The sequence below is a fragment of the Manacus candei genome, unplaced genomic scaffold (assembly GCF_025592945.1).
Source record: "Manacus candei isolate 608988 ecotype Guabito, Panama unplaced genomic scaffold, ASM2559294v1 h1tg000002l, whole genome shotgun sequence".
NCBI classification, from domain to species: Eukaryota; Metazoa; Chordata; class Aves; order Passeriformes; family Pipridae; genus Manacus; species Manacus candei.
In genome coordinates this window covers 10,138,948-10,163,931 of record NW_026138050.1, presented here as the reverse complement: position 1 = coordinate 10,163,931, position 24,984 = coordinate 10,138,948, and the positions used below count along the sequence as shown (strand labels likewise).

General features: G+C 36.6%; 1 long non-coding RNA gene across 3 annotated transcripts; it reads left to right on the top strand.

Moving 5' to 3' along the window:
- The first annotated feature begins 7,513 nt into the window (after positions 1–7,513).
- On the top strand, positions 7,514–24,275 carry LOC127482059 (uncharacterized). 3 transcript variants are annotated; one of them, XR_007908420.1, is made up of 6 exons: positions 7,514–7,587; positions 10,973–11,098; positions 16,680–16,809; positions 18,220–18,291; positions 21,052–21,091; positions 24,078–24,275. It is a non-coding gene; the product is annotated as an uncharacterized LOC127482059 (long non-coding RNA). The 3 variants fall into 3 exon arrangements; XR_007908416.1 differs by lacking the exon at positions 7,514–7,587 and having other exon boundaries at positions 10,565–11,098; XR_007908412.1 differs by lacking the exons at positions 7,514–7,587; positions 10,973–11,098 and having other exon boundaries at positions 15,617–16,809.
- The last annotated feature ends 709 nt before the right edge of the window (positions 24,276–24,984 follow it).

The following is a 24,984-nucleotide window of genomic DNA, read 5'->3' as shown; positions in this document are numbered from 1 at the left end:
ATTACTTTTATTCAGGGATCCAACTCACTTCTCTTTCACTAAGTGTAAAAATAAAAAATTGTAGAATAAACTAAGAAAAATAATTTGCAGTCCTCCAGAAGATAAGCAGGAGGTGAGTAACAGGATGGATTTGTGAACAGCAAACCATGGTAAGCAAGTCTGATTTCCCTCTACAACAGGGGAGCTGCTTTTCTGAATGAGGGGTAGGCAGTTGTATATTTTAATTTTAATAAGGCTTTTGAAAAATGTCTCAACATTCTTATAAACTATCTAGGGAAATGCAATCTAGGTCATACATTAAGGGCTGTATGCCAGATTGAATTTCCCCCTCCAAATTATGTGATTAAGAACATTGTGCAAGTTGTGAGATGTCACATCTCACACGAGATGCTTCTTCCTGGTACCACGTTGCCTCTGTGAAAGGCGGTGGCTTCTCACACACATCCCTGCCAGTGTGCTGGGATTCCTGTTGTCAGGGAGAGCATGGGGAAAGAGGCAGAAATGTAGGATGAGAGTGCTGAAACAAGCTCAAAGAGGCTGAGCTGTTCCTCCCAGCCAGCTTTATTAGCTCTCCTGATGACGACTGCAAGGGCTACTGAAAACACAATATTTATGGAATGCAGTCATCTTTGAGCAGGTACAGTACAACTCTGCACCTGCCTTCCGGCCTTCCTTGCAGGAAATTTGGGCATAGTCTTTTGTGTTACTCTTGCTGTAGATTTAGTGGTGGTTGAAAAGTACTCAAAAATTATGGTCAACTTGGTGGGACTTTGCAAAGGGGTCTCGTACATATATTTTTTTCTGGTTTGGTGTCTTGAATGCTAGAATTGAATGTTAGAACGTAATTACTAAAGAATCACAAGACAGAGAGGAGCTCCCAGTTTGCACAAAAAAGTGGTTGATTAGGTCATGAGACACAGCACTATGGAAACCTTTTTCCACTTGGTCCATAGCAAGTGGAAATGCTCAGCAGTGAAAATGTAAAGAGCTGCATATGGAGTCACTGCTGACAGCTTGAGAAACAACAGGTGATAATGAATCAGCACCAACAGCTAACTGCTCATTCTCTGCTCAACTGTCAGAACAGCAAAGCTTGGCTTAGAAGTACAAGAATTAATTAGTTGATGTCAGGAATAGAAGCAGTGATGGTTAATGTGCCACCTGGGCGTATTCATGTCCACTGAAGGCAGTGGATGGTGCTGATATCATCACCAACAGAGAGCAGGACAGAACCAAGCAGCAAACTAAGAGTGACCTGGCTTTGCTTCTCAGTTTGTTTTGGAGGTAGATCAGGAGCAGAGTTCTCTGTCTGCTGAACAACTCTGATCTGTTACTCATCAACTAAACAAGCCAAAACAGAATTAAAACAAAGCAACTCACCACCTCCAAATGGAGTGTGGGTGTCAGCTCTGCTCAGCTATTCGCTCCAGAGTGAACCTGTCAGCCTGCACGTCCTGACAGTCCTATCGCTGCACGGGGGAAGAGGATCAAAGGAAAACGTGCTGAGAACAACACAGATGAAGTCTTCTGGAGTCCTCAACTCCGAGCATTTCTTGCATGTGAGAACAAGAAAAGAATCTTTGTGTAAAGTTGAAAAATACTTCCATTGCACTAAGGAAGAAGTGTTCTTCTGTTAACAACCCTTCATTCAGTGATTCACAGACCACGTCTCATCCCACATACTTTAGGTGCTGCTTTGTACCTTTTGAGTGCAGTCATCTTAGGGTCCTGTGTCATCATCAGAAAGTTACTTTCAGAGTGAGTTACTTTTCAGGACTCAGCCTTCCTAAAGTCTGAGTTGCCTCTGGAAGTAGCTCTCTTTGTGGCTTGGAATCACTCCTCAGCTGGAGCTGATGTGATCTCAGTGAGAGGTGCTCTTGACAGGTATAGGATACCTCTGGCACAAAAGGCTTCTCAGCTTATCTCCACACAAATGCAACAGCTGTATTTCCCCTCAAGTCCCTCCTGTCCCAGAGCTACAGCAATGGACAGGTGTGAAGGGATTGTGACAAAAGTGTGTCACGAGCGGAATGTTCTCAGCTCTGGCTATGCTGTGCCAGTAGATAAACTAATGTCCAGCACAAGAATGAAAAACTGTGTTTGGCCAGATCTACAACAGACAGACCCTTAGTCCATGGGATCAGTTTGGGGTATGATTGGAAGTGTGGAACTTAACAGAGTACATTTTGCTTCACTGACATGAACAGAGTCAGTGAATGACTAACATGAGCTCTGGTCATGAACAACAAACAGACTGGCCCAGACATGCTGACTGGTCATCTTTGGGGACTATCTGTGATGCTTTTTTTAAACTTTTTTTTGTTTTTTACATTTTGACTACGAAGTATACACATGGTCTCCTCAATCAGCTTTCTGAGGTCTTCCTTCCTAATCATCATTCTCCAGCCACTGTTGAGATAATTAACAACAATGAACAGTAAAACTGGAAATAGTGGAGCTTGATAATCATTAATATTATTACTCTGAACTCTGTTTATTTTTGTCCCTGGATTCTTTGTAGAATTAGTCTAAGTGGTGGCATACAAGAGATAATTTTAGTAAATTACAGCAAAGCAATTAGAGAATGAGTTTAATTTACAAGCAGACATTTTTTACTGCTATTTTCTGGGCTACTTCATATCAAATAAAATGCTTGGTTTCTTAATTATAGGTAATAAGAAAAAGATTGGAGAAACTAATGACCAAACCAAACCATGTTTCATATTTGATCATTTAGATACAGAGACAAATTAAATTCCCTCTCATATTACAAAAATTGCATTAAAACTGCTCTTACTTATAGTAGCTCTTAGTTCCATAAACGTATCTTTAAAAAGAAAGTTCAGTAAAGTGGCTTAAAGTTACATGAGGTGTCATTTAAACAGCAGAGCTCACACTGAGTGTGGCAAAGTGTCCAGGGATGTGAAGGACCTTTCAAGGAAGTTGGACTGCATTGATTTGTTGAGCTCTGAATCTAAGGACGAGCTGAATGCAGTTCAGAGAAGCAGTGAGACTTTACAGGGATGCTTTTACTTGGAATGGTTTGGTAGGAGTGTGCTTAGGATCATAGAGAAAGAGTAAAGGAGCTATGGAGTTAAGGGGAAACTCAGGTGTCCTCCATTGGGATTCCAAATTTCCTCTGCTGAATATTTGGAACTGTCTTGGAAGCAAGGGCTTTCTCACATGTTTAGTAGGTGATCCAGACATTTCTTGATGCAATAAAGCTGCAGTCCTGTACAATCTGCTCCAGGTGGACCTGTTTCAGCAGGAGGTTTGGGCTACATGATCTCCAGAGGTCCCTTCCAAGCCCAGTTGTTATGAGATTCTGTGTGACTGAGTCTGAGAGGGCCTGTCCTGCCCAGCACAGCCAGCCACAGAGCAAGGGATGATTCAGCCAAGAAAAGCCAACATTTCTTTAACACATCAGATGTGAAAGGAGGAATGGAGAAAAGCTGTGCAAAGTAAAATAAACGGTTAGCAGAAGACCCCAGAGGACTACAGTGGAGGTAAAGAGAATATAGTCAGCCTTCAGGAAATCTTGGTTAAACAACATTGGGCTGAACAAGACAAACTGTGGCAGCAGTGTACTGGTGTGATCTGATTTAGTGACAGACTTATCTACAAACATATTGCCTAGCATGGGTAATTGTAATGACTTAAATATTAAAAATCCTAGCTAGAAGTTACTACGAGACACTACAATTAATAACTCCCTCTTTAAAAATGTTGATAAAAGAACAGGAGGCAGTGAGACTGCTGTTTTTACAGGACATTAAAGGATGGCTATTAAAACTTTTTGCCCTTCACATTAGTATTTTGAATTATGCAAATTATAGTTCTGTGCTTCCCTCCAAAGGTCTGTAGGCAATAAGATTTCTCCTTCCAAATGTTAATTTTTTTTTCTTTAAAGAATGTGTGTACATGATTAAACCAAGCTCGCCCTTCTACCTAGTTTTTAGAGAAGCAGCATCTTTCTATTGGTGTATTATAGGAATGAAGCTCCCTCCCCCTTCACAGGAGATGGCACAATTCAGAAGTTGTTTCAGAACATACTCAGTTTAATTACAGGATCAGTGAACACAGCAACGTTTTCTTGGCAACAGGTAGAAAAGCTGGCAGTTACTCAGTTTCTCTGGAGCTGTTTCTTGGCATTACATCTCTGCATTAGAAACTTGGATTTCATTTCTTACTTTGTTTTTCTGTTCCCCTGCTTCATTTCCTCTTTATCAGTTTTTTTTCTAGTGGTACATAAAAATAACATGCTGCATTCTTTGTTCTGAAGAAAGAATAAACTCAGTTGCTTTTTGAATTCATAAACAGTGGTGGGATGTGGTAAGAATCCTGTGCCTATACATATGCATTATCTCATAATAAATAAGGGAGCTAAATGAAGACCATGCACAGCTTGGAGAAGTGTAGAATGTTAAACTGATATAATTATCATTGCTGAACTTATATATTAAAATGCATTACATGCATAAGAAAAAAAATCAGTTTCTTATGTAAAACTACTGGTATATGAGGCAAGAGAAAACCCTCAGGGTAGAAAGAGAGAGAACAGCCACCAGTACTTGTGACTTATGTTGGTGTTTAATCACTGCAACCTTACTGCCTTATTGAGTGCCCCATGAAGTTCATTTCTATTGATCACTACATACACTAAGTTGAATTTAATACTTGGAAGTAGATATAATATATTAGTAGCAGTATTTTCAGAGAAAATATATTGTTCCCCTTCCCTTTGAGAAACTAAACAAAACAAGCAACAGAAGTAACTGCTGACTGAGGAGAATGATGATGTAAGTCTTGTGTATCTTCACTTGACAGAAGAGCATCATTTTCCAAATTTTGCAATTCAGATTGCTAGGTTTTTAATACTTTAATGTAGTCATACATAGAGAATATGAAGAATTAATTAACAATCTGCACTGGATCCCTCATGGAGCTCTCTGGGTAAAAATGTGCTTAATAATATCTGAGAGAACTTTTAGGAAATTATTTGTATACCTGTCTAGCACTCAAAATCATCTCACTTTTGCTATATTCTTACCTTTATTTTTATCATAGTTCCTTTTAAAGCCATCTGAAAAGCATTTTAATAATAATTTGCTTTTCATAAATAAAAAGTTGTATTTTTGCTCAGATACATCATAATTTTTGTGTTTGTACACCATATGGAAGACACAAACAGACAGATTCTTCTTAGGAGCATGCCATGCCTGTACCCTGGCCTTAAAATTTTAGTTCATTTTTGTAACTCTGTGCAAACTCAGTTCATCCAAAAGAAAAAACAACATTGGAAATAGTTTCTTTTCTGTCATCTTTTCCACTTATTTATGCCATTGTACGACAGTAACTGAATGTGACCCCCACTAATTGACATCATGTACATCATCACTTCTGGTCACAGTTTCTCATTCTACAGTTTCTGGTGTAGGGTTGGAAGGAGTACCCAGATAAAGTAACTTCTTTGAAGTTTTTTTGTCTTAGGAAGTAAATTTGCCACATTGCTGAAGTAAAATGTTTAATTTCTATTTTGAGGTCTGCAAATCAGAATGTAGGGCAATGCTTTATTTGGTTAAGATGTTATGCTGTGTTTTGTTGAATTCAGAGCTTTAGAGTTGGGTTTTTTTCTTCTATGAATTGTGAAGCAGGCACATTTGTACCCTTCCATAAAAACAAAATATTTTCAGAGGCAATGAGGAACAGGACAAAAAGAGTTAACAATCAAACAATACAGCTTATGGAGAACTTTATACTTCTCCTCTAAACATTCATCACAGCAGTAGCCTAAAATTTTAGTTTAAATTTTTGCATGATTTTATAAGACTTTTCAGTGTTTTTCAGCAAGTCTGGAAAGGATACATTAAGGTTTTTTCCAAAAGTGTTGATTATCTATATCTAACTCTCACTTATGTGGCTTGAGCTTATCTCTAACAAATGATGGGTTTTTAAGACTGGGGTGGCATCGCTCTCTACCCATACATTCTAGATTTTCTGCACAATTTCTGTATACTGTACTGTCAGAAAAACAATAGAACTAGAGAATGTTTCTGTGTTTGCAGAGTCACCTTTACTCCAGAGAAAGATTCTCTTTATCTGATCAAGTACATAGGAAATATTAAATTCAGTGCTCAGCACCCTGTGTCTTCAAATAGCTTATTGAATCAGGTTGGTATTAGAGTCATTTCCTGAACTTGGGTGCTAAATTATGCAAGTCCTTGGAAGCAAGAACCATGTTCAGCTACTCACTTGCTCAAGTGTGTCACTAAATCATGCCTCAAAAAAGGGCTGTACTGAACCTTTATGGTATTTTGTGTATATTTTAAATTTGTAACTATCTAAATACAGTACCTGAATTTGATTTCCAAGGATTTGTTATGCCACTGGTTTTAGTTCTCTTTGAGAACTCACTCTTTGGAGCGCTCAGAGAGGGATTTCCTATTTAATGCCACCTTTAGTAGTATTCTTCTCAAATTTGTCAGCTTTGGAAATAATATGAAAACCGTGTCTTGGATTTGCTCCTTTCATCTTGTTTCTTCTTTTCCTCTTGACTGCATTCTTATATTACAGTTTATGTGATGAATGTGAGAGTAACGCCTGGTGATTTTGACTCACTTTGGATGAGAAGTATGAAAGTAACCACCAGTGAGTTTGACTCACTTTTGATTTCCTTTCAGGGCTTTTTGCTTTTATTTTCAGGCTTAATCACTATTATTGTAAAAATATTTGTTGTCTCCACAGAAGTTCCCAGATGATTTTGACTATGCCTTGGGCGTGTCGTGTAATGGACCCACACATACACATGGTTAATTAACTGCCAGTTAAGTACAGAACTTATTTTCTCCAAATATAAAATATAGTTCTATCCTGCCGTGCTGTGCCACACTTAAAATACTCTTTGAGGAATTTACTCAATCTTTATTTAGATGTGTTAATCCTGGTAAAAATGCAAAAATATTTTTGGTAGCTAAACTTAATGAGGTAATAATTACTCATTCTTGTTTAACTTCTGCTAGATTTAGTATCTAAATTTGGGGCACGAATATAAAATCTTTCCTGTGCCCACATTTCCAGTTTTAAAGTACTTAGAAGAATCCAGACTTATTCCAGCAATTTTCTGTACTATAAATCCTGAATGAATATTTTGTTTCCACTTTCAAGTGTTAAAAAATAATTTCTTTTTTTCTTTCTAAGGTCTTTATCTTATTTATTTCTAACGGAATACTCATTTAATCACATGGCATTTGTGATGACTCCTTAGTAGTGTGTACTGTTGCAGAGGTTCTAAGTTTGCAGAGTAGAGCCTTACTCTTATTCTAGTTCTCTTACAATTTTCTCATATTAAATATGAGAAAAAAGCTCTTTCTGAACTGAAATCATGGGCATTATTTATAGCTTAATTTAGATCCATGTAATGTAGAAAGCAAGCAAATTTGTTTCCAGTTTTTCACATTGATAATTTTCAGTCTGTTTTCTATTTTTCATAATCTTTTTAATGTGTTGTCTTCTATTATCTGAGTTGTATTATTGCCATTCACAACCTCAAGCCACATGAGAGTGAGAAATAGAGGACAGAAAGGAAAAGTAAGAATAAACAACTTATAGTCTTAATAATTCTTAATCAGCTACTGCTTTTGATACTTTAAACGTGGTGATAATTAATGTGGAAAGCTCTGGAAGCCTTGGTAAACTCGCTTGATCATCTGAAGAATGCCGGGACTTATTAGGGAAAGTTCATGATTCATACTCAAGGATTAAGCCAAGAGAATCTTGTGACCTAAGCAGCCTGGCTCTCCAGTGGTAAAAATGGGATTTTCTTATCTTACACAAAATAATAATTGAGACAGAGAGCAGGGATGGAAGCAGACAGTATACATTGATTTAAGAGTGAGCAATACTTGGTGTGGAGAGAAATTGCTGTTTTGGCAAATTGTTGGTATCATGATGGAAATATAAAGTTAAACTATAGTACATGAAGTGTTCCATAGGGATGAATCAGAGCATTCTTGAGGCACAGTAAAGATGAGAATTGTAACATGAAATGGGAGGGTCTTTTATGTTCAATGGCTGAGTTATCCTTAAGAAATGTTTAGTCATTTGCCTGATATTGGGAAATTGCTCTTCCCAATCACTTAAACCCAAACACACGAACATGTGTCACAGTACAGTGACACAGTCAGCACTCAAAGCTCCTGGGTGCAAGATTTGGGTGATGACATGAAATTTAAACTTATTTCTAATAGTAAACATTGACTTGACAGAGTCAGTCAGCTTCAATTTCCACTACTGAGTTAATAATTTGACTTTTGATTTGTATGTTTGGAATCCTGAAAAAAAGACCTTTGAAATATGAGCAATGAAGGATGTGCTGGGTGAGGGAGCATTGCAAACCAACTCCATGAGACAGCCACATAAACAAATGCTAATCCCTTTGCTGAACTCATTGACATAAACCATCTTGGTCATATTTAGATGCCTTGCCACCTCTGTCCTTCTCTCTTCTTCCTTTTCTTTAGTGCTCTATCTTACTGGAAGGCAAAATGAAAATACAAAAGCCAACCATCATTGCTGTTTAATTGGAATCTGATTCCCAAGTATGAGAGAAATAAAACACTGCTGGTTTGGTGTAACTCCCATCTTTTCATATTGTTTTCATTCCCTTTTAAGAATGGATTAATATCAGCAGGCAAACATGGAATCATTGTATACATCTGATGATCCTGTTGGCTTCTTTAAAAGTCATCATCTTCCTCAGCCTCCACAGTGCAGGAATCCCTGGCAGACACTGAGGGAAGTTTCAGTGGTGGCCTTTGTGGGAACTGCATAGGTGGGGTCAGAGCAAACTCCCTCCTGTGCAATCTTTGTGTGGCACAAATCAGTCACAAGGAATGATGGTGTAAGGGCCACACTCATTCTAATAACATCAGGGGTTTGGATTGAGTTCTCTGGAGGAAATCAGACATTTAAAGCTTTTTGCAAAGAGATCATTTGTAGGAAAAATTTCCCATCATTACACTCCTGTGCTCAGTTGCAACATCTCCAATTCATGTTTATTCAGACCTTCCTTTGCTATCCTTGAGTTGAAATAAAACAGATTATACAGTGGGAAAGTATAATCCATAGCAGTACATACAGTAAATTCCATTAGTACTATAAATTATATCTTTGCTATTATTAGCTAAAGATGCCTCATTTATTAGCATTTATTCGTGTAATCAGTGTATGTAAGACAGGGTACCTGCCCCAGAGAAAAGTGGACCCTGGAACATTTGTGAGGATTATACAGTCCTTCAAAAATCTGTGGTTTGTATTGGAAAAATATTCTATGTTTTCTACTCATATCAGAGTTATACTCAGTGTGAATACTTAAAACTCATATTCATAATCCTGACATTTGTATGGACATAAATTATCTCCGCTTTCAATACAGCTTTGAATAGCAGAATAGAATATTTTACCCATAAGAAAAGCAATAAGCAAAAAAAGGATTATGAAAAAATTTAGGTATTTTAATTTTCCCATAAACATTGCAAAACAATAGCCAAATATATTTATTTTCTGCTGAGTAAAAAGAATTAAAAATCCTCAGTTCTACACAGCATTGTATCCAGGCAGCTCCATTCCTCTGTGGAGTTCCACCAATTGAATTTATTCAATTCAGATTACAGATCTGCTTGCAAAAGTGCACTTTGCACAGGGAAGGATATTGCATTTATATATCATAAATAAAAACTACTTCTACAATGTTATTTAGACTTAGGATTTAGATTTTGGAGCCAAAGCCACCTCTATACTTACAGCAAGACTTTGGCTCTGTGTAGTGAATACCACCCATGGATATGGAAAGCAATGAACACAGGCTTACAGACCAGGAATAATGCCAGCTAAGATGAAACTATTTTAAATATTAGATGTAAGGAACACATTTTTAAAAATAATCACAGAATTCTATCACCTGAAACAGGAAAACAGTTTTATTTAAAGTAAATATAATTGAAAGTCTTGCTGTGACATGGACTGTGTGTTCTCTGACACAAAAGTTCTCACAGTAGAAGACTGACCAGAAGACAAACTCTGGAATATTGACAAGAGCTCTATAAAAATGCAATAAAATTCAAGTTTATGAGTTTTTATATAGCTTCAAAGAGAAATTGTTTATCAATGCTGAAGTTCCACAAGCAAGTAAAATTGGTTTTCTTTCAAAAAATAAAGTAAAATGAAGGCATAATGTAATATTTAGGAATATTTACATAGCCAAAAATACATAAATGTAGTACCTTACATTTATTTTGACATTCAGGTTCAATACTCAGGATTTAATATCTGAAGATATGAGATTTAACATATGTTACTGTAATAGACCCATGTGTGTTTTCAATTATCTACATACAGTCAGCACAAAACATATTTTCAAATACGAGATTATTTTTCTTCTGATTTTGCATGCCTCGATTTTGAAATGTATTTTTGAGTATTTTGAACATTCCCAACTCCCTGATGAGAGCTGGACTGGATAATTCCCCAGGAACGGGGTCTTTTTACTCTCCAGGGTAAAAGAGAGTAAAGGCTTCAGTATGACTGGGGAAGGGGGAAGAGAGAAGTACAGTGGAAGATGATTTTGGTCAAATATTTCTTTTACAAACATAATATTCTTCAATATAGCTTGTAAGTAGAACATGAAATCGATTGCTATAAACCCCTAAAAGTTATATATTGAAATATTTACCTTAAGTCATTTTATTCTCTGCCCCTTTATGAATGATGCCACTATCCATACCTCAAAATTACAAAGAATTTCTTCATAACAGGAGATGGGCTGAACAACTCAGCTTTATAAATACCTGGAAAATAGAGATTACTGTAAAAATAATGCTGCATTGTGATGAGTTTTTACTTGCAGCTTTTATTTTTGATGACCTTTAAAAATTTCATGTAAGTAACTGAAACTGGGTCTTTATCAACATTTTAGGAATGTGGTGTATGGAATCTGTGAATTCCACCAGTACCCTTAAATTCCACAAACCAAGTGAGGTTCCAGAGTACCCTGCAGCAAACTTGGATCAGAGAACAGCTATTTACTGAATCTTTTCTAAATGTAAGTAACTTGGGCATTTTTGTCACAGAAGTATTTTATTTGAACAACCTCATTGTGAGGTGTCTTAATGAGGAGATATCTGTTTTTCCCAACTATCAGCCATTTGAAGACTGACCTAATCCAGGTTTACAAAGCTCTGACACAGAGGCTGAAATGCATTTTTTCAGCTGGAGCAAACTTCATTGCTAACTAAATCAAACCTTCCCACAAACAGAATAGAGAGCAGATACAATAATATCACATCCATAAGTATTTCACTAAAAGCTGACAGAGAAATAACAATGATAATTAAAATCATATGGTTATAAAAAAGAGTAAAAATATTTTCAAAGTAAAAATATTTTTCAGTAAAATATTTTCAGAGTAAAAATATTTTTCCACAGTGAAATTATCTCAGAAAATTCTTATAATGCTGATTTTCTTTTAAATGTGAGAGATTTCTGCAGTATTTATATACTCCTACGCATGATTAATGGTGTCAGTGCTGTCTTTTTTATTAGCATGTCTTTCCTACAGTATATATGGCATTAGAAGATTAATAGTCAAATGAAGGCTGCAGTCAAATGAAGTGCAGAGAGCACCACGAAGGCTTCTCCTTGTATTTTAAACAAGACTATTGCATTTTAGGGCAGAAACTTCACCTAAGGACAGAGTTTGCCTTTCAGGCAAAAGCCTCTGTAAATTGTGATTTGTCCATGCTGGTAAAGAGGAATTCTGATGGAATTGTATGTAAGTATTTGTTTTGGGGAATAAGTGGTTATCACTTATTCAAGTGAAGCCAGTGAACATTTTGCCAGAAAACTTTAATCCAAGCATTAAGAGACCTTTTTAATGCCAAACAGTAGCAAAGTAAACCAAGTTGTTTTCTGTCACTAGCCATTAGTGATTCCTTCAGGTCACTGTTTAAGGTGGCTGGACTGAAAATGTACTTTTTACATTATTCACCACAGTCAAGCAGTTGCTTTAAGGATAAACCTCATGCTACAGGTAAAAATCCATGCTACAGCTGGGAGTGAGAGTTCCATTATTAATGGGCACATGTGAAGAGTGTAAATATTCGGTGAAAATATGTATTTGTGTCATTGAAACATGGAATCAAGTATTTGTCCTGCACAGTGTGAAATAACACACAACCCAAAAGTTCTGAAGGAAAAAGTGTAGTTTTCCTGGATGATTTCTGGATTATGCAGGTCATTTCATAGCATGCTGCAGCTCCAAGCAAGTACCTGAAATATGTCTCTGGGATAACACGTCACAACAGCTTTTTCATTTGGTCCAACTACTGAAATAAGGTAAAAATACTTTTCCAGTTATCAGGCAACGTGCTTTTTTATAAGGGAGTCAGCAGGACGTTCCCAGTCTCATTTTTGCCTCTTGTGGCAGCCCAAGCCCAGACACTGGTGGGAGAGAAGGGCCAGGCAGATGTGCAGATTTACAGACACACAGCTGGGTGACACGTCCCCCCACCCAGACACATCCTCGTGGCAGTGGCAGCTCCCCACGCAGCCAAGGAGCCTGTTTGCATGTGGAATTAAGCATATGGCTTTGGGTTAATTTGTGGAGCCCTCTCCTCCTAAACCAACAGGAGTATTCCAGAGGAATGAGTACAAAGAAATTGCCAGTAGTAATATCTAGGAGGTCATCATCCTTATTTATTCAGTGTGTTAATCCAGCTCTCAGAGTCTGTTCCAGAGTGAATCTCCTCTGGGACTGGCACCAGCCATTTTTATGGAGCAGCATTTACAGGCTCCAATGTTTAACCACTCTGCATTTAACAAGAGAGGGAACTTCCCCTGTTCAGCACAGTTGTACGATTTGAGATCTGTATTTCATGCATGTAGCAAAAACTTTTCATTTTGGTAAATAATTTGGCATGTAAATATTAGCATGGATAATTCCTTAATTTCCATACTAGTTTCTCACACTTTAGACTTACTAATGCTCCAGATTCCAGATGAATCAGGGCCAAAAATCTCTCAAGTTTCACGTTATTACCTGTCAATTGAACTATTTGCTGTGTTGAAATGAAACCAAAATCAGCTCAGGCATATTGAATGTGTTAAAGGGAATTTGGTCTGGGGTTCCAGCTGATTTAAAAGCAAAACCTATTCCAATCAAGATTCTTTTCCATAGATTAAGGTTTGGTTTTGAATAATTCACACTGACCTATGTAGCACTCATAATTTATAGAAGTGATTTATTGGGTAAAATACAGAAATAGGGACTCAGAATAAAACGTTCTGTCAGAAGAACATTTTGCTGTGTTCCATTAGAAACAAAATGGTCTCTTACAAATGTATTTATTTGAAGATATTCTAAACTTATGGTTGTGCAGATCAGTTTCTTCTTTTCCAAATGGGTCTATGCCTTGTGGAGATGTCAGCTAATACAGATACTTATTCCTGCAGTCTTTGATTTTCAACAGGGCTTCTATAAATAAGGAAATTCAATAGTTTCATTATAACCTCATACTACAGGGGTTTTTACAACACAGTGTTTCATGTGCAGTCTTGTACTCTCTAAAGTTTTATCAATATGATCATAATGACAAAAAATATTACTGCCTGTAATTTTAAGCAGACAATTACTAAGTAAAACTGTTTTGTCATTTGGACTTTATCTTTGATCATGTTGCTTCTCTGTGAGAAGTTGCTTAATTTTTTATGTGATATTAGCCTGGTCTAGTACAATTTAGGATGTGTTTATAGGTGGAAGTTATTACTGCATGAGAAATACTTGACTTTTTCTATATTCATGCTTAATTTTATTTTGTCATTTAGAGTATCTGTAGGTTGCATGACTAGACTTGGCACTTTATAAAGTGGTGTCATAAATAGAATAGGCAGCTACAGTGAGACAATATTAGAATAGTCCTATTTTCCACTATTTCTTCTGATCTTGTATGTAAGAAAAATAATGTACTGGCTTTTCATTTCTTAATCCTTTAAGGAACATAGTAAATTTAAGAATAATTAATCTCTCCTTACTTTGGGTGTCTAAAACTTAGGTACAGTTTGATGAACAAGATGACTGAGGATTACCCTATTATCAGTGAAGAGAAATGGGTGCTGTCAAAGAGTTAGTCATCCTCTCATATGACAAGACTTGGAGATAGTTAGGACTCAAAGAGGAATTTGCTGAGTTTTGAAAGATTCTACTCTGAATCTGGACTTATTCTACAAAACCAGACCATCATCTTTAGGGAGGTTACGCTGTTAAATCATCCTGGAGCCATTAAAAGTGGATTTTGTAGAAAAGGGGTATTTCCTTCACATCCACTAAAGCAAACCATATGTGTGTGTATCTGTGTAGCTATAAATATACATAGGTAATGGTTGGATCTTGCTCCTTAAATGATCATTTGTTGCAGTGAGGCAGAACCTGGTACAATACATTTCCTGTATTCTGAAATGTTTGGTCATTATTTCAATCACTCAAATTTAGGCCCTGGCTGAGAACAATCAATATGGCTGTAAATCTAAAAATTAAGTAGAAATAGATATTGCACCCATAGGAGTACAGATAATCTTATATAATGTATGATAATGTTCCCATATTATCAAAAATTGTTTAATCAAGATTTTTTAAAATTGTAACATTTTTTACTTCAGTGAGAACTATATTAGCCATACTTGATAGGAATTCTTTCTATTACTCTACTCAGTTTATACTTTTCTGTGAAGAACTTATCATTCAGCTGTGTAGTACTTTTTTTTCCATAGAGGAAGGCTATATTCTTCAATTCCATTCATCTTTACATGCCATTTGCTGCTTTACTAGGATTAACAAGGCGTTCCAAGTATTTTAACAGGAAAGTAATACATTCACAAAAATTCTCATTAAAGTCTTTATCTTCAAGTTACAAAAGACTGCACTTTTTAATGATTAAAAACTGCATACTGAAGCAGCACATACTTAGAGAATTATTCTGATAGCACTTTTGTTACATAGGTTTTGGAAGATCCCTTTCTTTGCTACCACATTCTTGTGTCTTGGAACTCTTTTACTATGGTAATAAAGACTGGATTCTTACTTAGGGATATAATCTGTGGCTATCAATGACTAACTAACACATCTCTTCTGTTATTAAAACAATTCCAGTGTGGAAAAGTTCAGTTTTAAATGTAGAGGATCAAATTATATTTGAGGAGAGTAAGGCTACAAGCACAACTAAATAGCACCTTTCCAACAAAGGTTTATTGCCTTGCAATTTTCTCAGTTTCATGAAAATTTGTAAGGATTCATATGTAATTGATATTTTTGAAATTCAGAAGGGAGCTTTATGTAATTTCCTATCAGTGCAGAAATGCATTAGGTAAAGAGCAGAGGTATTGATATCTAGGTGCAGAGATATTGATATTTGAGCAGAGATAAACACTAGAGCTCGTTGAGATGAATTCCTGGTGCAGTACTCCTGGTGCACCACGTCTGAGCCACTGCTTCACAACACTTTCTCCACCAAATAATCAGAATTCCCTACAAAACATTCTGAAATGAGGTGTTTCAGAGTCAGGGAGTGCTCCCAATATGCATCCTCCAAAAAAAAAATACTGCTGGCCTGTTGTTTTAAATGAAGGGGTCCTAGAAGTGCCTTTCCAAATACATCTGCAATGATATGTGAGCAGGAGGAGAGATGCCTTCTCAAAGGTGATAGGGACTCCCTCAGATCTTCATTTTGATCCAGTCTCAATGCTGAAGCACAGCTCCCTTTAACTTCATTGTGCAGTCAGGCCTGTGGTGCTGCAGTTCCTCACACATTTCAGGTTATCACTGTATTGACTAAATACAAATACAGTTTGTTGCTCTGGGAGACACACACATATTGCAAATTAAATCAGCTGCTGGAGCAACACGAATATTCTTTGTGCCTGAGGAATGTTGGATATTCTCTGAGAACTTAGACATTAAGAAGTGCACTTCTTAATTGTTGTTATTCTCCATTCACATATTTCTCCATGAATTTGTGGTGAGTTGTGAACGCACACATTTGTTTGCTTCTCTATGCATATGTCTTCTTTTGCTTGTCTCCCTGACAGGTTGCCAATGCTTGGTTTCTCAAAAATTAAGTTTTTGAAAAGTTTTGCAGAGTACTGGGGTGGCAGGTGTGTGAAAGGTGACAAGAATTCAAGGCCAAAGTTTGAAATGTTCGTGCATTGTGAAGGAAATAATTTTCATGGTAATTATGCAAATATATGGATAATTAGGAATCCTTTGGACAATACTCAATATCCTTTCTTGCAATATTCAATACAAGGTCCTGTACTATGAAATTTTGCAAATTCTGTTGTACATTGAGATGTGATGTAACAGGGCATTATGCAAATCCCTACTGGTATCTTGCTATTGTTTTATGTCTTTTCCATTAGTGTGAAAGAACACAAAAAACAAAAGGAAAAGCTGGCTGTAGAAGAATTATGCATTTGACTGCATATAAAGTAATTAATGAAAACAATTTTGTATGCATTTATACCTTTACAGATAAAACAGTTTTGCTTTTTCCTTCATTCATGCATTTAATTTAATGATTTTGAAAGATGCAGATGGAATAGTAACAGTTATATAATTTTCATTTTGCCAACAGGTTTCTTGCAAGAGTGTTCTGAAAAACACGGAGTCATTTCAGTCAATGAGTTATTGTTCTCCCCCTCACCACATTTCTGTGGTCACTGTCACCAGTGGAAATCACAAGCTCATTATCATTACTTGAACTGGTGGGTATTGCAAAAATAGTAGATCCAACGACAAAATGAAAATGAGACAACAGCTTGTTGTCTTAAATACATTAAAGTCAATACTTACATAATCTTTCAGAATTACATCAAATATTAAATGGAGGCAAATAAATATTGGTTTAGCTTTCTTTTTATTTTAAAGTCCTATTTCTGAATTTTTTCCTATTCATCCTGTGTTAGTAGTGAATTTACATTCCTGTGTAAAAAGACTTGGAGGTAACTGCACAATTTAGATTTGATAAGACCAGTGAACTGATATTGTGGCTCAGTGATTTTGTCTGAACTTCGTTGTAAAATAAAAAATAATAACTACAAACCATGTCAGCATTTGGAACAGGGTACATAAATTCTTGGATACGAAAAAGATTTTAACACACATTCATTGTCTACATTATTTTCAGAATATTTTAACTTAGTGTTAAATAAATCCCACATTCAAACATTACATGTTTGGCCAAATGCAAATATCTCTTAGTTAAAAACAATAAAATATTTCCTAGCTACATTCCTGCTGACTTATACTTCAATATGCAGATATAATTTTGTGTGACCATTTCTTTTACTTTTCTTTGAAAAAGGTTCTAAGAGATTTAGATTTATCTCTCTCAGACATTTTAGAACTGGCTTGATAATAATTCTTTGGAAGAGAGATTTTCCCCTAAATGGTGCTAAGGTGTTTTCCGAGTTCCAGAACAATCTGAGCCAAAACTTCAGTTGCTGTGAACTTCCATACTCCTACCTGACTGAATGCTGTACCAGCTACCATGGGAGTCTGCTTTTTTCTCTAGACTTAAGTCAGGGTAACAGAACAAATAGCAAATTCTCCATTGAAGTCTCATGTCATTACTCTAAAATTGAACAAGGCTTTTAAGATAATTCAGGTAAAATTTTGTTTTAAAATCAGTGTTCCTTCTTGAAAGAGGATACTTGTTTTGGGAGACCTAACCTAACCTAGGAGAACTTGATTGCAAAAAGTTAAAAAATCTTGTTTAGGCAGGATAATGAGTCTAAAGTGCTAGATCAGTGACCTTTTATAATATATGAACTTTATTCTACCCTGAACATTAACTCCAGCAGGCACAGTATAAAACAAATGTTATCAAACAATATTCTCTTCCATTTTATCTTAGTTTTATTTGCTCCTTATGGCACAAACTAAGGAAAAATATTCTTAGGCCTCAGAAGACAAATGCCATCTGTCTGGTGTGTCTGTGCTTGCCATATGTGATCTATTCAGCTTATGAAATACCTGCACCCAACTTGTTGGTGTGAAGTTGAAAGACAGTTCATTCTTTAAGCAATGTGATGCTCCTGTAGGCAGCCAGTCAGCTAATCTGGGACATACCTCCTTTGCTTCTGCATTCTCACAGGTTACTATTTCTGTTACAGGCCTGCACCAATTCCCTTGATCCAGTGGACTGATGATCATTAGTATCCTGCTTTCTTCATGCCCCAGTCAAGGTACAGTAGTTTCATAAGGTGTTACCTGCTGATTATCACAATATAGATTATAAAAAACCAGATTATCTGCTGGTTATCACAATGCAAAGGTCTGCTGCCATCAAATACCAGACATTTTGGAGGAATTTCTTTGCACAGCAAGAAGCTTTTGAGCTCACAAAAGACTTCCATTGAAATGTTCACCTCATTGGCCCTCTTACCAGACTGCTCACATTCCGAATCCTTTAGAGCTGCTCTTAGCCCCAGTTGCTTAATAGTGGAACTGTCTCCTGTATCAAGAGAGCTTTAATTTCAAGCCATATCCCACTCCTGAATTTACATGTACATGTGAGTGTCTGGTCTGTCGCTCAAGTTTTAATATTCTAGATTTGAGAATCAGAAGAAACCAAGATAAGCAATCAAATAAATGAATTTAATAAATAACTGATTGAAGAATAATTTATTAAATTAGTGAACTTATTTACTTAATTAATTGAAAATATCTAGCATGCCAATAGCAATACTTCTGTGCTATTAGCCTGAGAGCAGTTCAATTAAAAAATAATAACTTCTAGTTGACTAATATTAATATGGTGAATAAATATGCTACCAAGAAAACTGTTTATATTTTCAAGGCAGCCAAGCATCTGCACACAAACAATTTCTTTCTTGCAGCAGAATTTTATATAATGTCTGAAAACACAGAGGAAAAAAAGCCTTTGCTCTTTCTCCTTCAAACCAGACAGGAGCATGTTTACTTTCACCAAATATCCACATGTGTGTGACACTCTCAGGAGCATTCAGTTGCTGTAAGAGTAGAACTTTCTAATTCTTTCCCATAAACATCCTGCACATGCATCTCCTGTGTCTGTGCCCTCAATAAAGGAGGAAGGAAGTCCTGAAAGACTGTCTGTGTATTCAGTTGTGAGCTCCCACTGGGAAGCCAAGGCAAAGGACACAATTCTTATACAAATGGGCAAAGGTATCTACATTCCACAGCGCCAAGCAACCATCAAATCCAGAAGAAATTCCTAGTCCTCCTCCTTGCCCTACTTCAGGCATCTGGGAATCATTGAAGTCTTGCAAATAACTGAAAATATTAGCTGTCTGGTCACTGCTCACATCGTGCTAAAGTATACATTTCATCTACCCGTCCTAATTTTCTTGTCCATTTTACCCCATATTGTGAGACAGGATATTAAAATAAGTTCTTCTTATTTCTTTGACGGAGTGTAACAACATTTTCCAGACATAATGTGTCTCAATTTTCTCCTAAGTGTATTATTGTTATTTCTCTAGAGCCATAAAAATTGGCATACCACAAACGTCAGTGGTGCTTAAAAGCCTGTCTTAGTGGGGGAAAAGGGCTATGAAATAGCATGGTTACTTTTGTAAGAAAAAACATGAAAACTTTTCTAAAATAATTGTTCAATAGAATAAATGATACAAAAAGTCATTACAGTGTAGGATATAAGTCTCTTCCTGAAACCTGCAACCTTTTTCCTTATGTTTTTATCATCTGTGATTAATATACCCACATCCAAGTTTGGCTGGTAAACCCTGATACTACATCACTGCCTTATCTCTTTGTTTCTCCCTGTTTATACTATGCTGCATACCCTTACAAAAGGGAAACTAAAAGTGACATTTGGGATGTATGGCAGGATTTTTAATATTTACTTTGGCAGATCTTAGTACAGATACAGATTTGGTGACAATATCAAGAGTCAAACACTATCAATTTGTTGTAAGGCACATAGGCCAACAGCAGAAAAATAATCAGACAAGAATTTAATCAAGCAAGTGCTAAATAGAGGTGTATGGCAGGACCTATCACAGCACCTATTTTGTACCATACCTACATACACTATGTTGAATTTTCAATAACTACAACAGGCAAAAACATGGCAATAAGATCCCAACATCTACAGTTAATGTGAAAAGACCTAGAGCAGAAAAATTTATTTTTAATGTAATTAAGTCACTCAAACAAATTCTGCCTGTTGTGTCATGACTTGGACATAGTTACTTAACAGTGTAGAATTTAGACTGCTGTACCTGTCCCACCTGGAAATACAGACCCACCACACAGTGGTGCAAGGGATACAAAGGAGGCAGATACATCGAGGAATTTACTACAAACAGAAAGCAAAATTGTCTATAGCAGTGAAAACTCCAGTTACTAAGAATAGAAAACCTTTTTTCAGCACAATAGTTCTGGGCATTGACCAGTTATTTTTCTTTTTTCAGCAACACATCAAAACTTTCCACCACTTTTTGTATCTGGTTCCAATGAACTAATAAACTGCTGATAGTGCTTATCAACTTGTCATGCATGGCAATGTTTTTTCACTTGCAACAAGAAAATGTTTATCTTTTTGCTACACTCAAAGCAAGCAGCAGAACTGAAAGTTCCTGTGAGAAGAGCTGGCAAGTGGCCTGCAGTCTAGAGACTTTGCTTTACTTTTTTTTATTGTTTGTTCCCAAAATTGTTTTTCTCAGCCCAAATTTTTTGGTGTTCTAAGATTGGTAATAATTATCTACAGACTAAAAAACGTTCCAACATAAGGTGCAGCACCTTAAAGTTATTATTTGTTCTTTCCAACCTTTTAACGCCTCAGTATTAAACATGTAGGTCAGGACTGGGAGATGCAGAATCACAGAAGAGAAACAAAGTCCCTATCTCCCATATAGGTTCAAAGCTCCATGTTTTCTGCCATAACACAGTAGTATTCTTGTGCATTAGTGTAAAATACTGAAGTGTTTTTAAACGTTCCACAGGTAGAATGGGAAAATACAGTTTTCTGCTCTCTGTGAAAAGGTGAGAATATATCTTTGGAATATATAATAATGTCAATACCACCCAATTATTATGCTTCATTAGAAATGTTAATTTTTTTTGCATTAAGATAAATTTGCTGTTACAGGTATTGTAATATACTCTGCAGATTTGCTGTTCAAGTGCACTGCTCTTCTTATCTTAATTCGTATGGAAATCAGTTAAAATTGTGTCGTTGAAGTTTGTTTTGTCTGCCCACCACAGTCGCAGGCAGTTTTTCAGTCCCACTGTCAACAGTGCCAAAGGAGATGCCTGCGGGAGTTAAGCGGGCTGAAGCTCCCGAGGCAGCAGGTCCCCATCTCTTTGCTGTCTTGGGGGTGACATGTGAGAAGAAGTCAGAAGAAGTCAGCGCAGCCCTGAAGCAGCAGCGAGGGAGCGCCGTGTGCTCGGGCAGCCCCGGTGCAGCACAAAGGACAGAGGCACCGGCGGCCCCGCGGGAGGGACCCGCTGGCCCCTCCCAGCCCACCCTGCTGACTCCTCTCCTGCTCCAGGGGCTGGGTGACCCCCGGGCTTTGGGTGCGAGCAGGGACCTGCTTTAGGAGGAGATCGAGAGCCTTGAGGTGCTTCACTGGGGCAGTTTTGCCCCCTTGCCCCGCTCCGGGGTGTTTGCAGGAGGGTTGTGTGTTATCGGGGCCTCAGGCCTCACTTTCTGGCAGGAGGAGCTACCTCTGCTTTGGGGTGGGTCTTTTTTGACTTCTTGGAATTTTCTGTTTATTAACTGGGTAATCTGGAAGGAGAGGATAGCAATGGAGCTGGTACAGAAAGATACTGTGTTGTAGGCCAGCGCTGACTATTCCAGATTAAAATGCATTCTGAAATGAGGTGGGAGCTGCACTGCTCCCTCTGACAGGTGAAGTGCCTGCAGTACCTTACCTGGCTTAGGCTCTACTCAGGGCATTTTCCACCCTCCTGTGACTGGCCAGGGGGCAATCAGGGCCCAGACCCTGAATCCAGAACCTCTTGATGCAACATTCATCTCCTAATGCTCAGACTGGAACAAGAACTCTATAATTTTCATTTCAGATATGTTCTAAGAAGGGGTTTGTTTCCTTTTTTGGTTTTAAATACACCCAGAGTTTTAAAAGAATAAAATTCTGGTACAAGTTAGAATAAATTTCTAAGATAAGATGATTTTATATGAATTATCAAGGTACTGAATCTAGATTATTTGACTATGAGCCCAGATTATACCACAAAGTCTATGTTTGATTCAAACTACAATCTGGGGATCTTCTGGGCTCACTCAGTTCTCCTTACTGCCAACTGCAGTCATGGGATAGTTCTGTTATGGATTAGTTCAGAACTCCAAAAATGACTAGCACAGATTCCCTGGCTTTATATATGAATATCCTATTGCTTCCTCTGTTCAAAATTAACCTGCTGCAATCTAGTTTGATTGTTATGGTGCTCTCATTATTGAGATTTCCAAAGGCCTCAGTCAGCAGTCACAACAAGGCTGTAGATTTCATTTTTAAAAGAATATACAAAATAGTATTCACATTTGAAAAGTAAGGAAAATTTTAAAGTGGCTTTTTCTTTAAAAAACCAAACCAATACCCAGTAATCAACCAAAAACCAATTTTGATTAAGAATTGAGTTTCTCAGTAGATTATTTCTTGGGCAATATCTCCTGTTAAGTCTAACTACTGAAGAAATTAATCATCTCCAAGTATTTCATCTTCTAATTGCTTAAGTGTAAAATAGGTCATATTATCTATCTTGATGAAAGCCTGATTATGAAATGTGTGATTTCTTTTAATGATCTTTATTAACTTACAATGATTCCTCTATGCCCTTCCAGCTCTAACTGAGATCCTGTCAGCACTGTACTTCCTAACTGACATTTGCACTTGTTTAAAATACAACCATAAAGATCCACTTCAGTCACAATCTTGGCACTCGTGATTTAAATATGGGAATAAAATTGTTTGCATGCATTCAAAAGTTAAGGAGAAAAACCAGAACCATTTACACTTCTTTAATCAGCCATCAATGGCAACAAATTAATTCTGTGGTCTAAATAACATTTAAATAGTGTACATACAGTTGAGGTAATGTTCAAAACTTGAGATAATAACAGGTTTCTTCAATATATAAATGAGACTGGTTTCTCTTATTCAGCCTATTTAATAACTGCATGTCTTTTCTGCTATTTTTGTTTATCTGTTAGGAGACTGTTGGTAATCACAGGAATTTTATATATAATAAAAAATAAAATAAATATATATAATAAAAAAATGAAATGCTGTTAATGCTCTTCCATTTTGTAAAAGAATCAAAGCATTTTCATATTACTCAATTCTTGGCACATAACAAATACATAATATCTTTTCCACTGTGGAAATTCTATTTGAAAAATATTACCTACTTGCTACTGTTCTAACTTTTAGAGCAATTTGTCTCTTGGTTAATGTCTCTTGGCCCTATAATTAAAAGAAATCGAACCCCCTAAGAAGAGGCTAATAGAAATCTTCACTTTGCTCATATTTAAAGAACAACCAGAGGAAAAAAATGATCTTTTACAGAATGTTTAATACTGAAAGTTACTCCCAGCCTGTTCCCAAAGTGCTTTTAGCTTCAGTGGACAGTTTTACAGATGACTTTTGCAGGCCTTCCTCCGGGGCTCTATCAGATCCAGCGGGTTTTGTGACATACCATTTCACACCAAAATGATTTAACAACTTAAAATAAACAACTTGAAGCAAGTGTTTGAATTCAAGAGCTTAAATATGCATCTCGAAACATGTGCTTGGCTCTCTTTTCTGATCCTTATTCTTCAGTGATAAAAATGTGCAAAAAAATGACAATTGTATGTCAGGTGATTCCTCTTAGATATAAAAGGGACTGGAATTTAGTGTTACTTATTTTGATTCTTTTCCTTGAATTTAATCTCAGGATTTCTAGATCTAACCATATATTTTTCTTGAAAGTAATGTCATATGATAAATATATTTTTCCATATTTGCAGAGCACATGTTCAGAAAGAACCTGACTTTTGCTCTGGCCTGGATGTATAGAAGTAGTTTTGTATTCAAGAATCAGCTGTTGAAGCCTACAAGTTATGCAGGTAAGAAATTTTATGAAAGATTGCTTACATTAGGAAAAAAAATTAATTCTGATATCCTTGAAAGATTATGTGTAAGATAAGATGCTGACACTGGACAAATACAAAATTAGATCATTTTTAATGCTCAAATCCATCATCACAGTATTCTTTACATCATCCTGTGACTAGCATAGCCCCCAGAAGACTTCTAAAAAGTAATTAAAACTCCAATCTGTTCATATTAGGTCTTCTGTAGCAAGGTGATACATTTTGTAGCTCTGGGAGTACTCCCTTCACTAATCTTAACACTGCAGAACTCCATAGAATATATGCTGTCTCATGCCTTTTTTTTTAACATTTCCAATTAGATGCAGAGTCTTTACCCAAGGAATGTGACTTGGAAATAAAAAGTTTGCTGAACATGCACTTTTGCACGGTTAGAAAAAAAAGTGCCAAAAACTTTACAATTAATTTAATTGATTAATTTAATACCTTATAAGAATGCATATGCCAGTATGTTTTGACCTGTGAGTACAATATTTTTCAACACTGCTTGTTCAGTCCTCTTAGAAAGGAACGTTCTTGTTATTGTGGTGTTTATTTGGCATCAAAAGTTCTGAGTTTCAGCTGTAACAGCAAGTCCACTTTGTGACCTGTAGGACATGACTTGACCTGTCAGGTTTTCTTGCCTGAAAAATGAGACACAGTCCTTTAGCAGAATGAAGAGCATTTGCTTGGAGATTAAACTTTAATATAAAAGGGGGGGGTGAAGCCACCCAGTTAGTTTCTTTCCTATGTCACCCAGTATTTTGGAGGCTATTTAAGGATA